Source organism: Otolemur garnettii, unplaced genomic scaffold, assembly GCF_000181295.1.
Source record: "Otolemur garnettii isolate 467f Iridium unplaced genomic scaffold, OtoGar3 scaffold00020, whole genome shotgun sequence".
Taxonomy (NCBI): domain Eukaryota; kingdom Metazoa; phylum Chordata; class Mammalia; order Primates; family Galagidae; genus Otolemur; species Otolemur garnettii.
In genome coordinates this window covers 18,926,621-18,953,865 of record NW_003852415.1, presented here as the reverse complement: position 1 = coordinate 18,953,865, position 27,245 = coordinate 18,926,621, and the positions used below count along the sequence as shown (strand labels likewise).

At 48.7% G+C, this 27,245-nt stretch overlaps 1 protein-coding gene across 1 annotated transcript in view; it reads left to right on the top strand.

The window, feature by feature from the left end:
• ITPK1 (inositol-tetrakisphosphate 1-kinase) overlaps positions 1-27,245 on the top strand; it is a 181,866-nt gene that overhangs the window by 50,444 nt on the left and 104,177 nt on the right. The window lies entirely within an intron of this gene.

The window sequence follows — 27,245 nt, the reverse complement described above, 5'->3', positions numbered from 1 at the left end:
CCCTAGCATCTAATAAGACTTGAGGATGGCCTGGCCGAGTTCTCTGATGCTGTCACTGTCTTTGTTGAAGGTGACTCTGCTGGTCCATGCAGCTGTGCTGGTTGGTGTTCCTTCTTGCTCTGTAGGCCTCATCTGTAGCTGCAGAGAGGGTAACCAGGCGAGGGACTAGATGAGTGTGAATGAAGCTGTCCCCTGCTGGCATATCTGAAGGTGGTTTCCTAGGATAAGGGTGTACTGCAGGGTGCTCTCAGAGCCCACCTTTGTTAACTCCAGCTGCCATCCTCCCTAGATGGGACGCCCCTTCCTCAGCAACCACAAGAGAACAGCTTCCCTATTCCCATAGTTTCAGCACCCTGGGCCCAGGGGTGCCAGTGGGGGCCACAGACCCTCCCCTGCTCTTGGGACCAGAGTGATGGGAGTGGTTGGCAGGGCCTGAGTGCCTTGGTCCAGTGGCTCTGGTGAAGGGTTGCTAAATTCTACTTCCTGACCTCCCTCCTGATAGTTTATGGGTTGAGCTTGTCACCAGGAGGCTGAGGTTTGTTTTGGGGTAGGGAAGTAATTTCTAGAAGCCACACACCCATGTTTATCTAGGCTCTGCAAAGCTACATGACCTGCACTCAAGTTTTCTGTGGTCTTTGTTTCTCTGTGCATCACATGGGGAAGCTGGAATTCTAGAATGGCTTAGGGCTATGTCTGATTAATTGGTTTCCTGGAGGATTTAAAATCTGTGAATGGGTGAGGACAGGGTTTGATTGCTAATGCCTGCTAAGGGTACAGGCATGGGCAGAGCAGGCACAGTTCTATGTCTCTTCATAGGGTCCAATGATCTCCTGACTTATTCTTGCTGGGGGAGGCAGTGGCATATATTTGCCTTCTGGTCCTTTCTGACATGTACTTGGAAATCTGTAGATCTTTTGCTGATGTTGCCTGTTTTTTTTTTTTTTTGAGACAGTGTCTCATCATGTCATCCTTTGGTAGAGTGTAGAATGCCGTGGCATCACAGCTCACAGCAACCTCAAACTCTTGGGCTTAAGTGATTCTCTTGCCTCAGCCTCCCAAGTAGCTGGGACTACAGGTGCCCGCCACAGTGCATGGCTATTTTTATTGTTGTTGTTGTCATTGTTGTTTGGCAGGCCCAGGCAGAGTTTGAACCCGCCAGCCTCGGTGTATGTGGCTGGTGCCCTAACCACTGAACTATGGGCACTGAGCCTACTGATTCTGCTTTATCCACAGTAAGCCCCTGACTGATAGTTGGAGCTATAGTTGGAGCTAATTGTGTGCAGGAAGGTCCTAGGGCTGTCTTGTGGTTTGATGCAGTCACTTGCTTTTGGGAGCCATTTGTAGGGCAGAGTACAGGTGTTCCCCAGCAAGCACACTGCTTGACAGGGAAAGAAAGCTGTCCCTCCATACCTGACATGTGAACTGACCTGTAACAAAGTGGAACATCACCCCCATCACCCCAGGAGAGAGGATGTGAAAGACAAGCAGGGGTCAGGGAGCTCAGTTTACATGGTTTCCTGGGAAGATTTAGACTGAAATCTTTAATCCACTCAGTCTGTGGGTGGAACAGGAGACTGGAGCCATTGTGTCACAACATCCTTGGTAGAAGGGTTGTGAAATCTTTCTAGCCTTTTCTTTTTCTTTTTTTTGAACACACACAATCATTCCCAAGTGAAACCTTTGTACATGCATCTGCTGTTCATTTTGATGGTGACTTAGGGCAGGAAGTGGTGGCTAGGGACCAGAGTGAAGCCAAACTGGACATTTTCTACCCTGGCATCTAAAAATAAAATCTACTGCGATGTCTTTCTGTTTACATCCTCTTGGCATCCCTGAGAACTTTTAAATTTTGAATAACTTTAAAATCTTAAGATGTTGAGAAAGGCTTTTTGCAAAATTGGGAGGCAAGCCACTGGGCTTTTTCAAAATGAGCCAGGCTTCTGTGTTCTGTGTGCCGGGTCCTCTGGCTGTGGGGCCCTAGGAGCTGGAGGAGGCATTTGCCACTTGCTGGGTACAGCTGACAGTGATTGGAGAGGCTGAACATCACCTTGCTGCCTGTGTCATAGGGTGTTTCCTGTGTCAGGTCCTCTAGTGGGCGTTGTCTTCCTCTTTGGTGGTGTCCCCCTTAGCAGTGAGGAGGCAGAGGCTCAGAGTGTTGTGACTTGTCTAGGGGAGTTCAGGTGGTCCATTGGTAGGGCTGGGAGTCCATTTGTCTCAAAAGTCCATGTTTGTTTTTCTAACTGGGTCTCTGCTACATCCTGATAGGCTGCTCTATTTACTAAATGCTTCCAAATGCTTTGGCTACTATCTAAAAAAAGATGTTGGGGCTCAGGGTGAGGACTCTAGACTGGAAAATGCTAGTAAGATCTTGGGGCATTTGTTCCTATCAGGGGAGTTATTTTTCGTGTAGTTATTTAATGGCAACAGTAGCAGTGTCAATGTTTAACAAGTGTTATGGACAGTGGTGTACTAGGCATTGTTCCTTTTGCTTTAAAGTAACATTTGTGTGCAACCTTCCAGAGGTGGGGGTGGGGGCATATTTAAGAAGATAAATTTTGTAGCTCTTCAGCTTCTTGTGCCTGTTTTTGTGTTTGTGAATGAGCTTGTAAAACTCTCTTTCCCTGTTGCCCCAGAGATTATAAACTCTCCTTCCCTGTTGCCCCAGCCAGCTGCCCCTTTCACTTGCTCTTTCCTTCCGTCTCGGTAGAGGCAGTACCCATAGTGATGAGGGGTAAGACCACCCGGGTGCAGGTTCCTGCAGAGTTGCCAAACCACTCCGTGTCAGTCTGCCCACCTATAAAGTGGGGACAGTCTTGGTGCCTCTTCTCTGGCATTGTTGTGAGGATTGAGTTAATCTAGGTAAAGTAATTGACACCATGCCTGGCACACCAGGAAGCTGCTGTCTGCAGGAGACTCACACTGGCTATTCACAGGCAGACTTGACCTGTGGTGTGAGACCACAGGGCCTAAAACCCTCTCATTTGTCAGGAAAAGTGGCCATTGTTATTCTGAGGCTAGGGAGGTATTTGCTGTTGCTGCTTATAGCAAAATTGAATGAGGACCTGATTGAGCTATCAGCTGACAGCACATTAAGAATGACTTTTGGTAGCAGATTACTGTAGTTCTTGGCATAAAATTCCAAAGGAATTCAAAGAATTTGCTATGGTAAATCTTTTCCATCTTTTTCTTTGAACAAATGGTTTCAGTACTTGTATTTATAAAAATTGAAAAACAGAGATAGAATTGATAAACCCCATCTTAATCTAACAATAGGCAATAGTCATCTGTGGGTAAATAAAGTAATTAAAAAATAAAATCCCTATCCTGGCCAGGCCTGATGGCTCACATCTATAATCCTATGCTCCTGGAGGCCAAAATGGGAGGATCACTTGAGTTTAGGGGTTGAGACCAGCCTAAGCAAGAGTAAGACCCTGTCTATACTAAAAATAGAAAAATTGGCTGGGCATGGTAGTACACACCTGTACTCTCAGCTACTCAGAGGCTGAAGCAAGAACATCACTTGAACCCAGGAGTTTGAGGTTGCTGTGAGCTAGGCTAACACCATGGCACTTTAGCCCGGGGAGACAGAATAAGACTCTGTCTCAAAAAAAAAAAAAAAGAAAAAAAAGGCCAGGCAAAGTGGCTCACACCTGTAATCCTAGCACTCTGGGAGACTGACGTCGGTAGATTGTTTGATCTCACAGATTTGAGACCAGCCTGAGCAAGAGGAAGACCTCGTCTCTAAAAATAGTTGGGCATTGTGGCAGGCACCTGTAGTCCCAGCTACTTGGGAGGCTGAGGCAAGAGAGTTGCTTAAGTGCAAGAATTTGAGGTCGCTGTGAGCTGTGATGCCACGCCACTTGACTGAAGGCGACAAAGTGAGACTGTTTAAAAAAAAAAAAAAAATTCCCACTTATTTCTTCAGACATGTGTTTCTAGTATCATTTTTTTATACATATGTTTCTGCTGTGTTCATCAATTTTATGCTAATAGTAATTATAATAACAATTCAATCCAGGAGAAAAATTTTATGATCAGACGGAATTAAAAAAAATCCATGTTTATATATTTTTTTTTTTTTGACTCAGTAGTGTAGTGGGATAATCAATGAAAGGCTTTCAACTGTGGGCTAGTGTAAACATCTCTGAGGAAAGTGGATTGGAAATTGGAGTTTGATGAGGAAAAAGGAACATTGTTAGATTTCCAACTGTTAAAGAGCTTGTTATGTAATTTTAAAATGGATGATAGTGGATCTCAAATTGCTATGATATTTGGGTTCCATTGGATCCATTTAAAAGAGAAATAGTAACAGTTTTATTTTAAAATGTTAATATTTACAGTATGTTGGAAATTACATCCTCTACAAGTATTTAAACTTACGATGAGAAATTTTAGATGTCAACTTGAAAATGTACAAATAGATATGTAGTTCTAAACATTTATTTTGGGGGGTTTGGTTTGAAGGCCACTGCTTTAGGACATTACCTTGTTTATTTCTCAGAACCATGCTGTGAGGAAGGTGCTTCCCTTGAAGAGGGACAGCAGTGGGACTCAAGCTCAGGTCTTCAAGAGGCCCTACTGGGGCTGGGCCAGGCTGACTCCAGGCTCTGTCTGTCCCTATGTGACACGGAACGGCCTGTTGACATTTTGTTGGCAGTGGACTTGTCTGTGGACTGACTGGCCTCCCTTAACCTGGTCCTTTAGGCCAAGTGATGATAATAATGAAAGACGTGTGGCTCTGTGCTCAGGCTGCTGGCGATGTAGGGCAGGAAGCTGCAGGTGAGCCAGAACCCAGGCCGCTCAGGAGGAGTGCAAGCCTGCTTTGTATCTAGTGCTGAGGCTTGGCCTGGGCCCAGGGGAGACGCAGCAGGACTGTGTGATGAGGTGCCCTTCACCTCATGTCTAGAGAGGCTGCTGCCTCACTGTGATTGTTGCAGGTTCCTGTCTGCCTTACTTTCCTCTTCTGTAGTGTCGTAGTGAGGATGCCAAACACACAGGCTGCCCAGGACTTCACCATTTCAGGTGTTTAATAATTGGTGGCATTCGGCCTTGGAAGTGAGAGCCCCTTCTAGCCAGGGGATGTGGATTGGGCAGACCTGGTTCTCTCTACAGGAGCATGTGGGAAACCTCTCCTGGACAGCTGCTATGAACCAAGCAGCAGGTGCTGGGGACTCAAATGCCATCCGCAGCCAGGTCCCATCAGCTCTCTGTAATGTTTGCAGGCAGCAGCCAGTGGCTAAGGTGGGCAAGGACACCAGATAGGTACGGAGGAGGGCCCTTACTGAGGCTGTTCAGTCAGAAAGAGTTCCTGGAGTAGGAGCCTGGTTGGTGGTAGTGCGCCTTGGCCACACAACAGAACCTGTCTGAGAGGCAGTGTCCAAGTGTTTAGCCCCAGCCAGGTCTCAGCCCACTCCCCAGGCCCTTCTTCTAAAATGCCAAGCTGCTAACATGACCACACAGTGGTCCCAGCATCTTCACCCAGAGAGCTCTCAGTAGAGAAGCTGTCCTCGGCTTCTGGGTCACCTGTGGTCTGGGGAGTAGGTCTAGGGCTCTCTTGAGGACCAGGCAGAAAACTTGCACCAGCTCTGCTGGGTGCTGTCACCTGTGGGGCATTTTCTACTCTGATCTGTGGGGAGAACTCAAGAGGAAAGATCTCCTTTGTGGAACCCACTGCCCCATTGTAGAGCAGCCCTGAATTTGGTGGAGAGACTCCAGAAGAACAGTGCACCCGTCAGCCGGCCAGCTTCCAGCCTGGGCGTCCTTGGGAATGTGTGTTTGTACCCTTTTCCCTGCCCCAGCATGTTCTTGGGGTTGCCTTTCCTCAGTTATTTTGAAAGATCAGGGAGAAGGAGATGTCTGTTAGCATGTGCGGGCCTGGGGTTTTATTTTAAAATGCAAATGAGCAAGCTGAAGTGTGGGAAGTACAGTAGCCGATTATAGATACACTGTTGTCCTTCCAAATTCCTTGAGAATCAGACATTACAAAACCCAGTCTCTGGAGCAGCTACTGTTTCTCAAGCAGGTAAGAAAGTAAATAAGTTCCCCCAGCTTGCAAAAACGTGAATGGTGGACACAGGCCTTTCTGTGGCTGATTTCTCCAGAGTTGTCACTTGCTCGAGATGCTGGGGTTCTAAGTGTTTTTACACTTCGTCTAAGTGTTTTTCTCTGCCTCTGCACCAACCTTTCTGGGAGAGAGGTTGGGTGGCAGATGATCAAGCCACCAAGAAGAGGCAAGACTGAGAAAGAGACAGACATTAAGACCTCGAGAGATGGCCTGTGTGCTCAGAGCTAAGGCAGAAGGACCAGCCAGGGGAGGGAACGATAGCAGCCACGGCAGCTTGTTCAGACAGGTGTGTCAAACGCAAGCAGCAGAGACTTAAGTTTCCTACTGTAGAGCCAGAGGGAGAGTCATGTGGTTGCATAGTACACTTTTGTTCAAAGATTGATTATAAATCCTAATCCTCCTTTTCAGCACTAAAAAATGCATTTGTTATTTAGATTGTATTTTCACGTGGTACTGAAATTGTTTTAAAAGGTATGCAGATAAAGGTGTCAAATGTGCCATGGCTGGGGTCCTTCTGCCGGGGTCCCTCTGCCACTTGTGCTCTCTCCCCAGTGGGCGGCACTGGTGCCCTTAATAGACTTTCCCCCCATGTTATTGGGGTGCAGGTAGGGTCGAACACCTTTGAACATTCTTACTTCTACCTGTTTTCTCTGAGTAAAGGCCTTTGGGAATATGGATCTCTATGGCCTTTATTCAGAGAGCCTGCCATCCTTGGAGCTGGAAGAGCCCAAGACCAGTACCCTATTCGTTCTCATCATGGGCAATGGCCCTTGACAGCCACGTGAGCCTGATGCGGACTTCTCAGCCGACCCGAGAACCTCCAGGGTAGACGTCCATGGGTTTGGGGGTTGGCTCTGCACACAGTGTTCCCACTGATTCTCTGAGGTTAGTTATGGACGTAGGTTGTTTGCAGCTGTACCTGACCTCCCTGTGGGTCCGGATCTGGGATTGAATTTCTCTTGGTCATTTTTTCTGACTGTGTGGTATCATTTTAAAATCTCATTTCAAAGTAGAGATGACAGTGCACAGGACTCAAGATACCTACCAGGTATGTTGAAGGAGTGTGAGTTGATTTTTCTTCATCTTTTCTTATGAGCAGTGGTGGCGTGTGAGAGGAAAAAGTATAGCTGCAGATGAAACTGGGTTGCTGAGAAGAGTGCATTGACTCCGTGCAAAGAACGTGGTCTTTTTTTGTGTGTCTCCTCTTCCAAAGTAATACTTTAGAGTTTCTGATGATTGTGGATTTTAGCCTTTTTAAAAGTTAGATTTGATTTTTTAAAAAAAATTTGAAATGTAGGTATTTTTCTTTTTTCTTAAACATTGAAAATTATTTTCCTACTCTTTTACTTAGGATATATAGTAAACAGATAATACAAATTTATGTGAAAGCATGATCACCATAGTACTTTTTTTTATACTAATGACAAACAGGATGAGGAAGAAGAGTTATATAAATCAGAATCTGCTCATATCAACTTTTTAATTTAGCCATTAAGAAAGATCATATCTTGGAAGATATGGGAAAATGGCCTGTGAGTTGCTGTTGAGTGCTGTTGACTACACTGATTAGACTTCTGTTAGAAATAGAAACCGGTACTGCCTCTTAGGCCTGCGGGGCTTCAGAGGGCCATGGCTGTCAGTTCTGGGGTGGTTCTTTCCCTGGCCTTTGATTCGGCTGAGTGGACTGAGCATGTTCCTTTAAGAAAAAAAAAAAAAAGGATCCCATATCCTATGTCAGACAACAGAACTCTGCCAAGGAAGAGGGGCTCCCTGTGCTCCAAGATGCTGGGGCCCCTTCTTGCAGGCCTTACAGGCTTCCAGAGCCCCAGGTCACTTCACACCATACTGAGTTGGGACTGGATCTTCTGGTACTCACCAACCTCAGTTGGCCATCAGAAATTTAGCAGCTTCCTTGGAGTGTGTCAAGTAAGCACTTTACATAAAAGCAAAGACAAGGATTGAAGAATACGGGGAAATAGGAAGGTGGTGGGGATAGGGAATTGAAAGAGCTAGAAGCAAGATTTTGCTTTTAAGGAGCCACCTGTCCTGGGGTGAAGTTGTTCATAGCTATTGCACTCAAGAGTGTGATTCCCAGGGGATCTGGGAGCACATCACAGTTGGAGAAACTGGTGGGAATACTGGATTTCTCAAAGATTGGTGGCCATTTGGGCTGGGTGGGGCACCTGGGAGCAGGGCAGATGCAGGGCTGAGACCCTGAGGAGAAAGTGTGTACACATCAAGCCCCTGGACCATGCTCCATGCCCTGCGTTGTGCTCCATTGCCACAGTCAGAAGCAGGAATGGGGATATGCCTTGCCTTCAGGTAAGTTCTGAAGGCTGTGAAAAACCCTTGGGTTGGATGAGAAGCTGGCATCTCCTTCTCTAGTCCCTTCCTGCTCGTATCACTGTGCTTTTAGATCTGCCACATGTCACCTTGCCTGTGACATTTCCCCAGCAGCACCCCTTAGCCCCGTCACAGCCCCCAAGCTGGACCTACCTGTTTCTGTCCTGAGGCCCCAACTTTCTAGACTCCAAGGATGCATAGCCTGGCCATGGTTTGTGTTCACTTTGCTGGGTGAGTGAATTAAGGACTGAGCTGTTGCTCCGTGCAGGCTGAGGCAGGCCCTGAGGATCTGTGTTTGCTAAAAATAACTCTGGATTATTCTTTTGCTCATTAAATAATACGTGCTCGTTGCTGAAATCTTGGGAAATGAAGACAGGACTAAAAATGAAAACCCAGAGATAATCATGAATGCAAGTGTTACTGTGTTTTCCTCTAGTCTTTCTCATACCTTTACATAAAATGTGCTCCTTGTTACGTACAGTACACATCCAAGTTGGGCTTTTCTGTGTCCGTAGTTTTGCCACCCGCATTTAGGGGATAGATGAGCACTTACTGTGCTATTTAAACATATTGGAAATACTGTTGTAGCCGATGCATCAATTTTCCATCATCCATGTATCTCAGCACCTATTGATGGAACCATTTCTCTGCTCCAGAGCCTCAAGTCCTAGGTTACTTCTGGTTTATTATTACTAACGGTGCTGCCGTGGATGTCTTTGGACCTAAATCATATCTCTGGTTATCTGTTAGGGTTTGGTGTCTAGAAATGAGTTTACTGAGTTTAAGGCTTGGAGATCTTAGGGTGTGGCAGTGCCAAATGGCTGGTAGACTGTTTGCATTTCTTTACACTCCCACTGGCAGTGCACACCTGGGTATATCTCAGGCCAGTGATTTGTAGTTCACTTCGGTGTCCACCATGCCTAGTCCTGTGCAAGTGGCAGGAGGTGGAGGGATCCAGGGATGCACAACATGGCATTGGACTATAGCCAACACTTTGGTGAGTAAAGCCGTGTGGCCACCACTCCACCATGCTGCCTTGGTGTAATAACACAGGCTGACCTTGATAAAGCACACCCTTGTGCCAGCCACAGTCGCATTTACATGTATTATTATAATTCTTATATTCTTTGTAATAGTCTTGGTAGGTATACCAGGGGTCCTCAAACTTTTTAAACAGGGGGCCAGTTCACTGTCCCTGAGACCGTTGGAGGGCTGGACTGTGGGCCCCGGGATGAGTGGGCGGCTACGCAGGACAGGCAATGGTGGCAAAAACACCTAGCGGGCCGGATAAATGTCCTAGGTGGGCTGCATGTGGCCCACAGGCCGTAATTTGAGGACACTTGGTATAGCCTGCTGCCATCTCCATGTTGTGAACAAGGAGACTGAAATAGAGGTTAAATAACTTGCCCAAAGTTGTGTACTTAGCACATGGAGGAGCTGCGATTGAAACCCAGGCAGCTGGGCTCTTGAGGGCTTGTTTATTATTATTTTAGTAATTATTATTGTTTTTTGAAAGAGAGTCTCAAGCTATCACCCTGGGTAGAGTGCTGTGGTGTCACAGCTACCTCATACTCTTGGGTGTAAAAGATTCTCTTACCCAGCAAGTAGCTGGGACTACAGGCACCCACCACAACACCTGGCTACCTTTTTTTTTTTGCTGTTGTCATTGTTGTTTTTTAGCTGGCCCGGGCGGGGTTCAAACTGCCAGTCTCGAGGTATGTGGCTAGCGCCCTACCCACTGAGCTATAGGTGCTGCCTATTATTTTATTATTTTATTTTATTTTATTATTATTGTTATTTTTGAGACAAGGCCTCAAGTTATGGCCCTGGATAGAGTGCTGTTGTGTCACAGCTCACAGCAACCTCAAACTCTTGGGCTTAAGCGATTCTTTTGCCTCAGCCTCCCAAGTAGCTGGGACTACAGGCACCCACCACAACGTCTGGCTATTTTTTGGTTGTAGTTGTCATTGTTATTTGGCAGTCCTAGGCTGGATTTGAAACCGTCAGCTCTGGTATATGTGGCTGGTGCCTTAGCCGCTTGAGCTATGGGGTGCTGAGCCCCTATTATTATTTTAAAATCTTTCTATTATGGAAAAACCACAGGACATACCACAGTATAGAGTGTAATCTGAGTCCCTGCGTGCCCTTGCCTCCGTATGCTGTTTATCAGCATATGTTTGCTTCATACCTTATTCCCCACTGGATTCTTTTGAGGTCTGCCAGACCATTCTGTCAATTCATCTGTGAATGTCTCTGAAAGATAAGTGCTATCCCTTGTTCTTAACTCCTGGGTGGGTGGGCCATCCAGGGGTGGGGGAGACGCTGCCAGCTGATGGGGCTGGGCTCCTGGGGTCGGATTTCCTGTTAACTAAGCTCCAAGAATCATTCGTATTGATGCCTCTTTGGTATACCCATTATAATGAGGGGAGATGATCACAGCAAATGTGCATGCGGCCCTAACTGTGTTTGGGGTGTTCTCTAAGCATTTGCATATGTTAACCAATAATCCTCAAAGCAATCCAAGGAAATGCTGCTATTAGCTCTATTTAATAGATAACACTTTTGTCATCTTCTCTATTTATTTTTTGAGACAGAGTCTCAAGCTGTCACCCTGGGTAGAGTGTTGAGGCATCACAGCTTACACCAACCTCAAATTCTTGGGCTTAAGTGATTCTCTTGCCTCAGCCTCCCAAGTAGCTGGGACTGCAGGAGCATACCACAAAGCCTGGCTATTTTTTGGTTGTAGTTGTCATTGTTGCTTGGCAGTCCTGGGCTGGATTCGAACCCACCAGCTCCCGTGTCTGTGGCTGGCACTCTAGCCACTGAGCTACAGGTGCCGAGCAGCATCTTCCCTATTCTATAGGTGAAGAAACTGAGTCAGAGAGCACTCACCTCAGTCCCCCATCAAGCATGTGGTGGAGCTGGCATTCAAGCCCAGTATGCGGCTCCGAGGTTATCTCTTAACTTCCACATTCCAGTGCTGCTTTTGCACAATCTCTGAACCAATAGTTCCTTGCAATTCTCCTGCCAGGGTATCTCTCACTTCAACTGGCCCTTCTGGCTGCTATTCTCAGACAAGCTCCATCTTATTATTGCTTGTCCACTGCACCTAGGGTGCAGGGTAAAGACCAATTCCTTGGAGGGGCTCACCAAAGCCCTTAGCAGTTGGTGCCTGCTCCAGGGAACCCAGCCTGGGCCCTGCTTGTGTATGTGTGGATGCCTCCTGAGACCGAGTGTAATGTCCACATGGCTAGGCCTGTTCCTACAGCTTGCCATGTCCCTTCTTCTCTTCTTTCTAGGGGACACATGTTGATCTGTCGAGACCAGGTTCATGGTCACTAATTCCTTAAAGCCTTCCTTGACACCCTTCCCCCAGATCTACCCCAATGTTGTCTGGGCCCCCCTCCTGTGTCCTCTGCATCCAACCTCATAGGCATAGAAAATCTTGTTTCATGGTGTCACTGCCTGCTTTGAGGGCTTTTCCTGTCCTTCTCAACGAGTTCCTTAGGGCCATGGACCACACCTTGTTCTGGGGGCCATGGTAGTCTAGTATATGCATTTTCTGGCATGAAGATGCATCATACCAAGAAATCTTTGGAAATCAGTGGAAAACAGATATTATAGAAATACATGAATTAGAAGTGTTTTCTATCATTTCATTTGCCAGAAGTCTCCATTGTTAACATCTCTACTTTTTTCCTGTGCTTGTACTAACATGTTCTTTTTTCCCCCTCTCACTCCTGGTCTATAACACCTATTTAACAGCTTTTTAGTATGTTTGACATGGGGATGGGGATATTTAATGTGATGGTTGTGGCTGATGGTGCCTTTGAATGGAAGAAATAGTTAGGTATTTGTGAATTGCGGGGTCTGTACTGGATAGTGTGTAATGGGGGGCCTGGGGACAGATCCTTCTCGGCACACGTTGTCTAGTCATCTAGTATCATTTTGAAAGATCAGAAAGTATTCACATATTGGAGGTCATTTTCTTTTCCTTATTTTTTTTTAATTTTTATTAAATCATAGCCGTGTACATTAATGCAATCATGGGGTACAATGTGCTGGTTTTATATATAATTTGAAATATTTTCATCAAATTGGTTAATACAGCCTTCACGGCTAGAGTTTCTACCCTCATGAAGGGCTAACTTGTTAGGTGATTTGCCTTTTAACTATTTTCAGAAATGGAAAAATGAGTTACCTTCATTAATTTTATAGTCTAAGGATTTTCCTGGATTCACTTTCTATCTCTTTCCCTAAAGGAAAAGCTACTGAAATAGAAGAGGTAAATCAAGGCCCAGGAACAGAGAAGAACGTGATATTCACTGGTAGCCCTGCTGCTGTGGGAGCATCGAGGGTAGTCCTGAGCTTCCTGGCAGCCGATGTGCGTGGGGGAAATGATATCAGTTGTCACAGGAGAGAGAATAGAAACCATGGAGAGGATTGAATCTTCCCTGAAATATTAAAGAACCTTGTGACTGTCAAAAATAGTAAATCTTTGTCTTGACTTGGATGAAAGGGGAGAAGTGTAACAGAAGCAGAAGTATGGTGGCCTGGGCACATCCTCCATGAGTCTCTCTCCAGGGGTGTTATACCGGGGTGGGGTGGGGAGCATGGAGCCTCTCCTGGGCCCCAGTCCCCTCTTCCTTCCATTCTCTAGAATGCAGTTCACCTACAGCTTCACTGTGGGGCCAGCCTTCACTTCTCCTGGAGTATCAGCTAGGATTTATCTTCAGCTTCCGGTAGCTCACTGGAAGTAACAGTAGTGTATGTTTATTTCAAAGAAGCTGGACATGGGCAACCCAGGGCTGGTGTGGGAACTTCATAGGGTTATATGGACCCCTTTCTTCTTTTGTGCCACCCTGTCCTCCACACAAGGCTTGAGATGGGCTCCTTGCTAATGGTGGCTACTGGGGCTTTAGCTGTCTGGTACTTACATTCCAGGCAGCAGGAAGGCAGCAAAGGAGTGAGGCACTCCAACCTCGCAGCTCAATCTGTTTTCACTAGATGGCCTCCCTTGAAGTTCTGTGTTATATTGCCCACATCATTGCCCTGGTCAGACTGGAGCTACACCTGGCATCCTGCAAACTGGGGAGTATAGAATTTCCCTTGGGCACCTGGTCACCTTGAACAGATTCAGAATTCTATTACTAAAGAAGAAGGGGACAATGTGGAGGAGGTGTTGGGCTGCAGCTAGCTAGCCACTTCCAGTGCACTGGGCTCTGGGCTTAGAGCTGGACAAATTACTTGCCCCCTCTGTGCTCTATTTCTTTATCTGTAAAATGGAAAGAGTAATAAAACTGATCTCAAAGAGTTTTGAGGACTGATAGAATGCCAATAGGGGCCAGCTCAGAACCTGATACATAGTTTGTTCTCAGAAGCAGCTGTTCCTTATTGCTTACTGGTGCCTCCACCATCTTTGGTGTCATCATCATCATTGGTCCATGGGCAACACGAATCTAAATGAGTGTTGTATACTTAAATGATGGGATAGGTAGATGAGCTAAAATAAACGGATCTCATTTGATTTGTTATCACAAGTAAAGAAGCCAGAAACGTCTGTAACAAAGTTAATGTCTTAGTTACAGCAAAGCTGACCAGGGGTGCTTGGGTAGAGCAGATGTTGCCCTGGTGGGGGTGCATTTGAGGGTACAGGCTGATTTACTTTCTCTCAGGGAGTCAAGTCCCCTGCACAGCAATTTCATGGCTTTTCTAAAAATTTTACAAATCCAGAGTTGTAATTTGTCTGTCTTTCCTTTTCCCTTGATCCACCCTGGCTTGAGAGCTTCCCTGGGAAACACAGTGGCTCCGACTTTCTCCCGAGTCTCTGATGTTCTGTATAAGTGGCAGGCAGAAGATAGTCCTTTCAGGGACCTGGTTATTCTGGGTTCTCTTTCCACAGGCCAGTTTTCAGCACAACTGTGAATCGAAGTCTTTCTCCGCTAAGCTGTGTAGAATGGCTTTAGAGTGTGCCCTATAAGGAAATCCAGGCTTGCTGGTGCCTGGCTCTGCAGCTGTGTCCCAGGAATTTGGTGGTGTGGAGGTCCGTTAACACTTCTGCAGAAGCCACTTGGGGAGGCTTCCAGTGATCTGATGGGAAAGGGGTGCAGGGATGGGGAGGGCTTTGACCATGTGTCCCAGGGAAACATTTAGAGCTCCTGGATTCTCTGCAAGAAGGCCACCAGCCCTGGTGTCTGGATAGTAAGCACTGAATAGGATTACTGAAGAGCTGTGGAATACCGGTGTAAAAATTCCGAAATGCATTTGTTGTCTTTGGGCTGGGCTTCTGTGAACCAGTCCAGATAGCAACAGCGATAACATCCTGTTTGTGCCTCACTCCTGGGTGTCAAGTGTTAGCATTCTCATTTGCCGGGTGAGAGGACTGAGGCTAACCGGTAGAGATTGGGTTCTAGGGTGTATGAGGGCAAAGCCATGCCTTTTCTCTTCTGAAGCCTGCCTGCTTGGTGAGAGTCCAGTGACGTGGCCCTTGTTCCTGCTCTGTCTGTCTGTAGCTGTGTAACCTCAGTGAGGCCCATCTGGGTGGTGACAAGACTGATGAATGAGGTGAAGTGAGGGCAGGTGAGGGAGCCTTGGGGCAGCGTAGGGCTCTGTGTGGGGTTGTGCGGTGGTAAGGACCTTTTGGCCACTCACTGATTTTTTTTGCTCCTGAGATGACTCAAGGAGTCTTGTGAAACTCTCCTTCCTGTCTCATTGGGTAGAACTTTAGTGCTGATTCTCCCATCTCAGGTGTGTAGGCCCAGGGGTCCCTGGGCAGGAGTGGTGTGGGTTTCCTGGCATGAAGGCAGTCCTTGGCTCACTCCCTTCACCCTGCCTGGGTAGTATTTTTGCCCCAGGCCCTGCCAAGTGGAAATAAGTTATTTACAGTGTTTTGACAGGATTGTCAGAAGCCTGGATGGGCAAGGATGCCTTTGGGACTGAGCTAATGGCCTAGGAGTGTGGAGTAGGGGAGGGGTTTGGTGTGGGGGAAAGAGGCAAGAGAGAGATGGTGGGGGCAGGGCCCACATTTATTGAGTTTGATAAATAAGCCCTGGGCTTCAGGGACTGGGAGAAACAGGACTTGAATAGGGCTGAATGCTCAGGGCCCTCTGTTATTTTGCTGTCAAAGCCTCAGTGCTTTCCTTTGTCCAGTGGACACAAGGACCTCCACCCATCCAGCTTAGCCCAGGGAGGCCTTTGTGTATAATGGGCCAGGCCTAGGCCTTGACTGTGAACCAGGGAGACCCTCCATCTGAACTAGTATTAACCTGTTTCATTGCTTAGAACAGAGCAGAACAGGCCTCTGTCCTACATGATTTTCTGATTCTCTAGAAGGGAGTTTGAAAGTATCTTTTGGGAAGGTCCATAGAGCCTCCTGTGTAGCTTATGAAAGCAAAACATGCCCCCTCCCCACCCCCAGCCCCAGGGTAACAAGTAGTCATACTTCATGCACACTCTTTGAGCATAGGAATGGCCTGAGATTGGTGCGTTAAAAAAATTTTTTTTTTAGAGATGAGGTCTTGCTTCATTGCCCAGGCTGGTCTTCAACACCTAGTCTGCAATGATTCTTCCACCTCAGGCTTCTGAGCTGCTGGGACAACAGGTACCCCCACACCTGTCCTCGATGCATTTGAAAGTACACTTGTGATCCTATTGTGGCCTGCCCCCACAGGCATTCTGACCACACTGTTGGTGCTTCCCTTGTGGTTAAGTGTTCTGCTTGGGCTGGTTTTCTCACTGGCTGCTTGATACTCCCTGATTGTAGCTAAAGTTGTTTGGTTCCCTTGGTGGGTTCTGGCCATGGTTCTGGGTTGTCACCATTCTAAATAGTGTTGTGATAAACATCTAGTTCTGATGTTGTTGGGGGAAGTCTGTAATTATGTCTTTGGGCTATGTAAATAATAAGTCATATTTATTATTTTTTGCAGTTTATAAAGATAACATATACTTCTTGAGGGAAACCAAAACCCAAACATTTTGGAGAATTGTAGGAAGGGCACTTCATGTTGGAGTTTGCCCTTCTAGACTTTGAATGCCTTGGTACCGCTTGTGCACCAGGTACTTACAGAGCCTTTCTCTCTTTCTCTCAGGTTCTCCCTCCTTGCCTTTCTTTCTCATATCCCAAAGCCACCCCCATCCGCCCATGTTGGGGGCAGCTCTGCTGATGGCATTTTGCCCTGTGATTGCCCTTGGTTAAAGGAAGGGTGGTGGGGAGTGTGGACTTGTGAGACGGTGGTTGTTCCCAGGGTGGCCTCCTCACCGGGGTGGGGGTCAGCTATCATAGCATCTGCCCTTTAGATCTAGAAGGCTAATTAAAGTGAGTGTTGTTAAAGCACTTACCATATAGCTTGGCTCAAAGTCCTTGTCCCGTTATCTGTGGCAGCAGGGGTGAGGGGGTGTGGGAGGGCCGGGGGTTTAGGATTCATCCCTGTCCTTTGGCTGCCAGTTTGCATTCAGGGAACTGGAGTGCAAAAAGTTAACTTTTGAAATGCATATCAGACACACGTGTTAATGTCCTTTTTAGGGTGGGGCAAGTGGATATCGCCCTGAGTCTCTCTCTACAGTGATTCTATAGCAGAATGGAGCTAGCCCAGACTTCAGAGCAGAATTTGCAGTGTGGATATGGGTCACTATCCTAGTGAATCCTGGTCACCTGACTTTGAACCAAATTCTTGCCATCGTAGAGCCTGTGGTCTCCTCTGTCTTGGACATTTTTTCTTTTCCTTTCTTTTTTTTTTTTTTTTTTTTTGAAACAGAGTCCTACTATGTTGCCCTTGGTAGAGTGCTGTGGCAGTATAGCTCACAGCAATCTCAAACTCTTGGGCTTAAGCGATTCTCTTGCCACCGCCTCCCAAGTAGCTGGGACTCACAGGCGCACACCACAACATCTGGCTATTTTTTGGTTGCAGTTGTCTTTGTTGTTTTAGCTGGCCCAGGCTAGGTTCGAACCCACCAACTTTGGTGTATGTGGCTGGCACCGTAACCACTGTGCTACAGGCGCTGAGCCTGGACATTTTTTCTTTATCTTACTGTTCTCACAATAGCTCTGTGAGAGGGAGTTCTATTTATTATTCTCCCCATTTTGCAGGTGAGGAAACCAAGACTCAGATCTGTCACTTGTTTAAATGACATATGTAAACAGAACAAGAGAGTACCAGACACTGTGGGTCTTTGCACTGTGGTGTGCTTGTCACCTATGGCCTGGGCTCTTTCTATCCTGACCTTTGCAACCCCTACCCTGCCCCAGTGCTAACCAGACCTCTCTGGTTTCCCATAAAACCTGCTGTACCCTTCCTGAATTTCCTAAGGCTGCCATCAGCCCAGCTGTACCATCTTGTGTGGACCCCTCCTCTGTTCTTGAGCTCAGTCTGCTGTCTTGTGTTGATGCTCGCCTGGTCCTGACTGTGTCCCCCTTCAGCCTGGCCTCTCTCCTGGTGGACGGGTCAATGCCCTGCCTGCCCTGCAAGTGGTTGTGCATTTGCCTCCTGGCTCAGCAGTTGTTCCCTTCTGATCTTACATGTTTGGTGACTCAGACCTTATCCCTCTTCATAAAGCTAGGGATTGCACCCTGGACAGTTCTAGTGAAGAAACTTTGGTGTGGAGGCTCTTTGTAGAGGTGTGGGTGGGATTCAGGGAGCAGAGGGGGGCTGGTGAGGCAGCTGGAGCCTGGCAGCAGTGGGGGCTGTTACTGTTCCTCAGGCTGGTGGGTAAGGGGAAAAGTGTCACTGGAGACCCGTGATGGTGGCTATAGCGAGCTGCAGCCACTGCCCAAGGTGTGTCCCTGACACAGGGAGGGTAAAGGGAGTGAATACCCCAGCCCCTCTCTCCTGCTTTCTGGTCTCCTGCCAGCACCCCTATCAAGCCAGTGCAACTGAAAACCCTGGACGTTGAGCTATGAGTTCTGTGGAGGTCCCCTCCCAGCGAGGAGATGGGGGGGGGTCAGTAGGTGGTGACCAGCACCTCTTCCACCCTACCTGGTGACCTTACGGTGCTTAGGGCAGAGCAGCAGTGTGTCCTGTGGCTTCCATCAGGAGGAGACTCATGGTCCTCTCTGTCTACCCAGACTCTAGCATGGCAACTTTAGTGCTGATCTGTCTGGCTATCGTCCCATCGACCTGTTTCCTTCACTGGGTGCTTTGTGATTGATCCTTTGGGGGAGCCGATGGACTCACCAGGCTGGGACCCTTCAGGGGCTGGTGCTTTCTTCCTTCTTCACTGGACATTTACTCAGGCCCCATTAGCAAGTGTCCTGTTGCCCTCTGGGGACTCTGAGATGACCATGTCTCAGCCTGTTCTGTGCTGGTGACTCAGGGAGACATAGGAATACAGGGTCAACTCAGAAGAGCTGGGAGAAAGAAGAGGGTCCTGCCAGTGTGACATGGACCGCTGAGTCTCCCCTGTTTGTGTGTAAGTAGTTCTGTAAGAGGAGATTAACATATGGTGCTGAGGGAGTAGTGGGTCATGATCTTTCTCTCTCTATTAGGGTGCCTAGAACACCACTCCTGGTGCAGGTGACCAGGAGGGCACCTGGTGGGTGAATCCTGAGTCATGTGGTACTCGTGGGAGAGAGCATTAAGCCAGGGTAGCTAGTGCTATGGCCCCCAGGCCTGGGCCACAGGAGACCTGGGCTCCTGGTGGCTCTGTGCTCACCACTGCCACCTTGCACAGCTTAGGCTAGGCTTTGGTTCCTCCTCTGAGGGGTGGCTGATAGGATCTCTCAGGTCTCATTTCATCCTCACCTTCTGCGAATCCCTGACTCTTCAGAAAGCAAGGGTAGAATAATCTCCTGTCTGTCCTCACCAAGTCTGTCTCCTCTCTTTAGCCTTTCATCTTGGAGGCAGCCTGGTGAGGTTGTGTGTGCTGCAGACCGGAGACCTCCTGCCTCCTCAGGCAGTAAGCAGGGTGGGAAGCAAGTTGTCTTGATGCTCTGTCAGGTGGACAGATTTCCAGAAAATTCAGCCAGCTCCCCACATGAGACCTCTCTCAGGGGCAGCATGTTCGTATGTAGCTAGAGCACACGTGGCTGCCCATGTATACACGGTGGGTTTGCAGTCACGGAGACCTGGATGTGCATACTGCCTCTGACCTTGTCCACTGTGTGACCTTGGGTGAGTCACTGCTTTGGGCCAGTCCCCTGACACTCATCACAACAGTGCTACTCATGCTTATCCCACTGTTCTCCAGGGTGGCATTTGCGGGGCCCAGGAGGGTGAGTGAGCGCTGGTGCAGGCGCTTGGTAGGCGCTCTCCCCAGTAGCACCCGGCTTGGGAGGTTTGCGAAGCATTCCTGGCAAGGCCCGTTTTTAGCCTCAAAACATCATGCTTGAAAAATGCTCGCATGCAGTTTATTTAACTTTAAGTGGGGCAAATTCTGAAATGGGTTGTTTATTGTCCAAGTTGAATTTTTAATTTCTCATAAATTCCCCACAAATTGCTGTAGTACATTTATATTTATTGAATCTGTCAGGGTTGTTTATGGCACTGAGGCCTGGGCTCCCCGTGTTTGTGGGCTGTTGCCTCAGCAACGCTGGGGTCTGAGGCTTTGAGGAGAGGCCCTGCTCTGCGGCTTTGTGGAAGTTTCTGGAATGGCTGGCAGTGTGAAGTAGAGCTGGTCTTGGTGGGCTGAGCTGTTTAACATTCTGGTTCTTGCTTCAACTTTGCTTCACTCCACTGATCCTTTTCTCAGGGGCTGTACTGCTACCATCTCCCAGTCCTGCTCCCCTAAGCACCAGCAGCAACTGCCCTTCCAGGTGCTTGTGGGACATGCAGACCCTCCGGCCCCCAGACCTGCTGAGTTGGCCTGTCGTTCAACCAGCTCCCAAGTGCTTTCTTGGCACTGGTAGGCCAAAGGAGCCTATACTCATCATGCTGCCGATGGGTAACCCCAGAGGCCTTGGCCTGGCTGTTCTTTATCCTTGCCATCTTCCTGCCCTGTGATCTTTCTGACTCCCCCTTCCTTCCTATTCCTCTCTCCTCTATTGGATGGGCTTCACCCCTCAACCCTGTCATACCTGGTCCACCCCCTTGCTTTGCACATACCAGTCTCCACTTATACCACCCACCCCAGCCTTCTCTACTTGGGACACTCTTGGTGTCTTGGAAGAGGCAGCTCCCTGAGATACCTCCTCTGTGAAGCTCTCTGCTTTCTCTGCACTGGGTCAGGTCCAGCTTTGCTGGAGCTCCCCTGTGGCTGAACGTCTTGCCTGCTCCAGCCCCAGCCCCAGCCCCATCAAGCTACCTGACTCACCTCCCTGGTGGTGAGCATACCAGGTGCTCAGCATCTAGAAGGTACCCAGTAATGTCTGTGGTCTTTGCTACTCCAATAGGGGGGCCTTCATGAGGCCAAGGCTTGAGGCTGGACTTTTCCCAAGAGTGCATGCTTGTCCTGGGGAATGGCAGGAATTGCTGGGGGTGTTCAGTCTCTACTCTGGCTGACACTGGGGGGACAGAGACTGGACGAGGATGGGGGCCTTGGGCTTTGGGAAGGCACCGTGGGAGGGAGGCTTTGGGGAGACCCTGAGAGGACTCCTTAGCTCCCCCACAGATGAGCACAGAAGTTCAGGCAGCTGTGAGTATTTTGAGTATCTGCTTCAGATCAGGCAGCGTGAAGGCTCTGGGGATATGTAGCAAACACAACAAAATTTCTGCCTTTGTGGAATGACCATGTGTAGGAGGTTGAGAGACTGAAAACAAACAAGCATATGTGGCGAGTGAGAGTGTGGGGAGAGATGGGGAGGAAAATGAAGCAGGGTAAGGGGCTGAGGGTTATGTGAGTTGTGGGAACATGGCTTGGCTAAAGCTGAGCATGTGCCTGCCTTTGACCCTGTGTTCCATGCTGGTATATATCCAGGAGAAAGGAGCCTTGTGCCCACCAGAAGACACAGGTAGGATGTTCCCAGCAGCAGTATCCTTATGGGCTCAAAGTGGAAACCACTCAAATGCTCCCCAGCCATAGAATGGACACATAGATTGTGTTGTGTTCTCATCTTGGAATCATCACATACAGCAAGAGAATGAAGCAGCAGCCACCGTATGCTAACATAGATGAGTCTTGTGGACATGGTATTCAGCCCAAGAAGCCAGACTCAGAGGCATACGATTCCATTTACCTGAAGTTCTTGACCAGGCACGTCTACTCTGTGGTGACAGGAGACAGGCTAGCAGTCCCCTCCAGCCTGCTGGCGTCTTGCAGGGTTCTCTTCTGAGTCTTCATCCTGGGTGTCAGTTTATGAATATTCGCTTTTGGTATGTGCTTGCTTTCTTATCATATGCTGTATTTCAGTAAGAATCTTGTACAAAATAACAAAAGGGGGGAAAAGCCATGGGAGACAGAGGATGTGCTCTTTTCTATTTTATATACCCTGGGTTCCTTCTAGAATATTGGTCTTAAGCTGCTATGCCTGATAGGTCATGGTGTCCCTCCTCTGAGCCCCAGAGGAGCTCCCTTCACCAGGAGTGGCCGCCTGGCAGGAAGCCAGCAGCCCCACCCCGAGTATGTTCTTCCTGCCCATCACTCAATTGGAGACTGTAATCAAGGGATACAAGTTCTGCATCCCCAGCCCCTGGCTTGGTATCTGGCTCAGAGTACGCACTTAAGGAATGTTGATGAAATGAAGGAGATTTTTTTGTCCTAATGTTTGCAGCTTGCCTTTGTAAATGTGGAGTAGGGTCCGTTCTGGGTATGGAGATACAGTTCCCTCTTGTGCTTTAAATCTGCTCTCCAAACCAGAGAGGTTGTGGTGGCAGGACATAAGAGTATCTGTTGTCTAGATGCTATTTCCAGACAGTGGCTCTGAGCTGCAGTCTCTATCTGGAGGTTTAGAAAAGCCTGTGTTTATTGCTTGTCTGCCTTATGCCAGGCCCCGTGCTGTGTCTCATTCAAGCCTCGAAGCACCCTGTTTACAGACGAGGAAACTGAGGTCAGAGCAGGTAGATACAGTGACTGGCTCCAAGTCACGTGCTAGGTGAGTCCCAGGCCAGCACTGGACCCCTTGACCCCTCCTGCTAGAGAGGGAGATTTCAGGTGATGTGGGGGAAGTTGCCAGGAGCAGGGTTGGATGAATGCATGCACTTAGGTACTTTCAAGCCCTTATTCTTCACTCCTCCACCTCCGTTCCTGCCTTTCCCTACTTTAGTCACCAGCCTGACTTTCCTCCTTCCAGAATCTTCCCCAATGACTCCAGACCTAGGTGGTTCTACCTGCTGTCTGTAGGTAGACTGTATTTTAGAGTCGTTTTCAGTTCACAGCAAAATTGAGCAGAAGATACGTCCCCAGTCCCCATATGTCCCCAGTCTATGCTGACGCATCCTGATCACCCAGAGTTCCCAATTTGCAGTAGGGCTCACTTTTGGTGGTGTACATGCTGTGGGTTTTGACAAATGCATAATGACACGTATATCATCATACAGGGTAGTTTACCTGCTCTAAAAACTCTGTGCTCCATCTATTTTTTTTTTTTTTTGAGACAAAGTGTCAAGCTCTTGTCCTGAGTAGAGTGCCGTGGCATCATAGCTCATAGTAATGTCCAACCCTTGGTCTGAAGTGATCTTCTTGCCTCATTTTTTTCTCTCTCTCTCTCTCTCTTTTCCTTTCTTTTCCTCTTATCCTGGGTAGAGCGCCGTGGAGTCATAGCTCAGAGCAACCTCAAACTCTTGGGCTGAAGGGATTCTCTTGCCTCAACCTCCCAAGCAGCTGGGACTACAGGTGCCTGCCACAATGCCTGGCTATTTTTGTTGGTTGTTGTAGTTGTCATTGTTGTTTTAGCAGGCCTGGGCTGGGTTCCAACCCACCAGCCTTGGTGTATGTGCCTGGTGCCCTACCCACTGAGCTACAGGCACCCCCCCCCCAAGTTTTTCTATGTAGTAGAGATGGGGTCTCGCTTTTGCTCAGGCTGATCTTGAACCTGTGAGCTCAGGTGATCTACCTGCCTTGGCCTCCCAGAGTGCTAGCATCAGTGGTGTGAGCCATCACTCCTGGCCTTCTCTGTGTGTTCTTGTAAAAAGCAGCACTGGTGGGGTAGCTTCAGTTAAACCCAGTTCTCCAGTGGTTCCTGGGCATTGGTGTGCTCTAACATTTCTAGGGGTGTGAGGGGAAGGACTCTGGCTGATAATGTAGCCAAGTGAGGCTCAAGGGATTGAAGCTGTGGTTCTCAGACTGGAGTGTGCGCCAGCATCCCTGGGAGCACTCCAGTGTCTCTGAACCAGCAGGTCTGGGGGTGCTGAGAGTTTGAGTCTCTAACAAGTTGCCAGGTGATAGTTATGCTGCCAGTCTGAGCCCCTCCACCTGAGAAAGACTATTTAGGCAATGGTGGCAAAAGGTGCAGTGGGGCCAGAGGGGCCCCACTCTCTCTGATAGCGCCCACATCCTTTCCAAGACCTTTGGGGTATCTGGGAGGTTGTACCCAGTCTCTTTCCCAGCATTACCTGCTCTCAGAGTCTGGACTGAACCTGAAGGTGGTAGGTAGAAGGTCATTCCCTATCACCAGCCCTCTGGGGACTTGGGTTTGGGAGGAGGGTGGTGGTAGGGCAGGTTGGTTTTTTTTGTTTTTAGACAAAGCCTTGCTTTATTGCTGGGACTAGAGTTATAATGGCTTAATCATAGCTTATTGCAGCCTCAGACTCCTGGGCTCAAGTGATCCTCCCACCTCAGCCTCCCAAGTTGGCTAGGACAACAGGCATGTACCATCATACCTGGATATTTTAAAACTTTTTTGTAGAGATGAGGTCTTACTATATTGTCCAGGCTGGCCTTGAACTCCTGACTGGCCTCCCAAAGCACTAGGATTACAGACATGAGCCATTGCACTTGAGCAGGCAGGAATTATATTGAATGCAGAGTGATCCAGGAGGCCAGCAAAGCTTGGGGGTGAACTTCTAGCTCACTGAGTCACTCTTGGGTGGTACCTGGTCCTTCTACCAGGACACAGGGAAGCCCCAGGCTAAGGACAACCCAGACTAGGCCTCCCTGTGTAAGGATATCAGGCAGGGCCTGGCTCTGAGACTCAAAGCCAGAATACTGGGATTCTTATAAGGAGAAGCAGGCCTGCTGTTTCAGGCCACAGGGCGCCCTAGATGCCTGAGATCTGTAATAAGACCTTTAGAAACTTAAGTCTGCTGTGTTTGGCCTGCTAGGAGCCGAGCGATAAAATCAATGTAAATATAGCTAACATTTGGGAGTGGCTTATAAAGCACTTGAAAAAAATCCCTCATATAAACCCAAAGACAATCCTATAAGCTGTCGGGACAATTAATTATCGTACCTTTTGGATGTGGGCACAGAAGTTTAGAAGGGCTAAATAATTTGTCCAAGGTCACAGAGCTCTTAAATGGTGTAGTTAGGATTTGAACCCAAAGGCCCTGCTACCCAAATCCCCATGCATTCTGCTCTCCCGGCTCCTGGCCAATGTGAGTGCCCCTCCCACCACCTGGCAGAGGTGAAGAAGCCCTCCTGAGCAAGTTCTAGCTACAAAAGGGTGAAGATGCTGGTGCTCTGAGGTGTGGAATGTTGGGATTTCTCATAACAGAGTTGTTCTTGAAATAGCTGGAGGCTCTTGGCATTTCTCAGCCAGAAGGCATAGAGGTGAGCACCACACAGCTGTAACAGTGGCAGGACTGTTACTCAGCTTTCCAATAGAAAAGCTTCCACTACACCTGCTGATTTCCATTTCCTGCACAGAGACATTTTGGAGGCAGTGGTTTCCAAGTTCACTGAATTAGGATTGGTAGGAAGGGACAGCTCAGTGGTTTCCAAGCTTGGCAATGTGAGGGACCCTAGGGTTTCCCTGGGAGGGCGGCGTGTGCCTGCTTTTTGAGGGAGGCGAGTTGCTGACACACACCTTCCTTATGCTCTTTTCACTTGAGCAGCTCTTTGATGTGCGTTTAGTCTGGGGTCTTCATGTTAGATTTCACTTCAAGAAGGACTTCTGAGGTCAGAAAGGGTTTGAAAACTACTGTGTAGGGGCTGAGGTCCTGGAATGCTTATCTCCCTATGCCTGGGGAACTGAAGCAGTATGTGTGCAGTGTGGATAACCTGCCAGGTGAGGCCTTCGGGAGTGGTGTGTGGCTTCCACGGGCTGATTCACTCACTGTTCGCTGAGCATCCACCCAAGTGCTTGGGCAAGCCAGGTCCCATGCCAAGCACTGGGCATACAGTTTAGAACAAAACTGCCAGGTTCAAGTCTAGTGGGAAGGTGGAATCTGCCTTGAGTCGACCTTGAGTCTCATCCAGCACCTCCTGGCACTTGTGTCACAGAGCTTTGTCTTTCAGTCTCCTGCACAGGTGCCGCTTCCCTGTTCCAGCTCTTGGTGGGGCAGCGATTCTCACTTCCTCCCGAGAGCTCAGGGCGCGCCCCCTGCTGGTAACAGTGGTCACAGCAGCTGCGGAGGGGTGGGCTGAGGTCAGAGACTCAGCCCCCCTGGGTCTGTAACTACTGCTCAGCAGATCCCACCTTTCAAACCTCCCAATTCCCAGGATTTTGATTTACCACCTTTCTGGGTGTGAGGGGAATAAAAGACAGGAGGAATGATTACTCACATGATGTGGAGCACAGCAGCCAAGGTAGGCCCTTGCAACCTGGGTCGATGCCTTCAAAAGCCAGGGGTACTTGCTCACCCACCTGAGCACCTGCATCAGCTTTTGCTCTTCTCTTCCTTTGGATAGGACAGAGTTGCTACTTGGGGGCTGTTGGAGAGCCATTTGCAGTGCAGGCGCTCAAGAACAAATCGCTAAATTTTTGTCATGAGGCAGCAGGGCCTTCCTGACCAGGGCGGTAAGAGTGGTTTTCAGGGAAGTGGGAGTGGAAGTTCTTGCCCCGACCCCCACTGCACGGATGTGGTCAAGTTAAGAGGCCGCGAGATCCTGCCTGCCTGCCTGAGGCGCAGCTGTTATTTATGTGCTGGCAGCACTCACAGGAGAACCTGCATGCCCGCTGGGCTTTCTTTACATGTGCCCCAGGCAACCCTGTCCTCCTCATGTAAACTTTCTCCGACCAGCCCAATGATTTGCTTCTATTTAAGGCAGTGAGAGAGTATGTCTTCCAGCCTGCTACCTCTGGCCTTTGTTTTGTTCCAGCAAGGCTTTTCCTCCCTAGATCCCTCACACTGGGTGAGGCTGAGCAGGAGTTGCGCTTCCAGCAGGAGAGTTTGTCGGTCCCACCCCACACCCAGTAGGCCTGGAGTGCTTGGAGGGACCTTGTCCTATGACTTGACTCTTGCCTTTACCACCCAAACCTGCTGCTCCTTTTCCTGGAACCTTCCATGAAGGTTCCATCCTGCCACCCCGACCCCTACCCCTTGTCCCACTGAAGCAGCAGCCAGCCCATCTGCCCTGTCCCTTACATCCATGCCTGCTCAGTTTCCACGCCCTGCTATTCTCCCTCTGGATGTTTCCTTACTCATTCCCACCTTTGTCCTCTCCAGACTTTGTGTCCCCCAGTTTCTCCTTGCCCAGTAGTGCTGAGCCTCTGGCCGGCACCCTGCCTCTGGTCACCCCCCACCTTGTGGAGCAGTCTTCCATGGAGAATATCTGAGTCATTCCCCTGCCCTAACCTTTCACTGCTTTCCATTGTCTTTAGGTTAGAGTCTAAACTCTGGAGAGTGGTTTGCCTAGTTTGGGCCTGCCAGGCTGGCAACCCCACTTTCTGTCACTCTCTAGTACAAACCCCAGCAACAGCAATGCTGTGTTTCTGTCCCCACCTGGGCAGCCCACTCTCATCCTTCAGACGCTGGTCAGATGTTACTACTGTGGAAGCATTTCCTGGCCCCCTTTGGCCTCCTCCCCTTCTCTGAGCTGCTCGGTCCTGTGTACAGGCTTCCTCTGCCCCCTCTGCATGTTTAGTTGTCTG